Genomic DNA, 846 nt, shown 5'->3' on the forward strand with positions numbered 1-846 from the left:
AAGATGGCTATTTATTTCATCACGGTTTCTAATATGTTGCCCCCAAATCCAAGTAGCATCATAGAAATGTTATATTATTATGCTTTCTTTGAAATATAAATTATGGGGGGGAAAGGGATAAATTCCTCTCCATAGTCGCTCCCGTGTGAGATAGATTACCCCCCAAAAGAAGCACACCATGAGAACAAACAAAACAACTGAAAAATCACTCAAGTGGCCTGCAGCAACTCTTCCTTAGTTTCTGTTTTCCTCAACCATCAGTAAATTCTTCCCATTTCCAGCCAAGGTTCCTCTTCTCTTTCCACATTTCTCCTGATTCTGTGTCACAGAAGCCTGAGAACCAAGCTAGCAAACGCAGAACTCTCCTTAGAGGGCAGGTGGACAGGCTGAGCCTCACTGGACAAAGCCAGAATCCTCAGTGAGGGTAAGAGGGATGCTGGGGACACTCATACATTCAGAATTTTTGACCCATCACAGGTACAAAGACGCAGCCTGAAGCACCTCAGGATTTAGACATGTTGGGATGTGACTAGAGCCCTGGAGCAGAGTAGGACTACTAAGTGTCTATTTGTATGAGGAACCAAGGACAACTGTGAAAAAGAAGACATGTGGAGGGAAGGGATAGTCGAGCAGGACACATTCGGTTGCAGTCACTAGGGAGGTGTGAGAGGGGCAGAGTGATTCTGGCCAGGGCGAGGTATTCGCCTTTGCATTGTCCCGCAGACCAGGCAGGTCCTGTGGACTCCAGTTGGAAACCTGGGGAGAGCAGGCTACCATGAAGGACAGGTGCAAAGAGCTGAGACGTTAAAGGAGAGGAGGGTGATCAAGGCTGGCACCATTGCTCCT

Source organism: Galeopterus variegatus, unplaced genomic scaffold (genome assembly GCF_000696425.1).
Source record: "Galeopterus variegatus unplaced genomic scaffold, G_variegatus-3.0.2 Scaffold2549, whole genome shotgun sequence".
Taxonomy (NCBI): domain Eukaryota; kingdom Metazoa; phylum Chordata; class Mammalia; order Dermoptera; family Cynocephalidae; genus Galeopterus; species Galeopterus variegatus.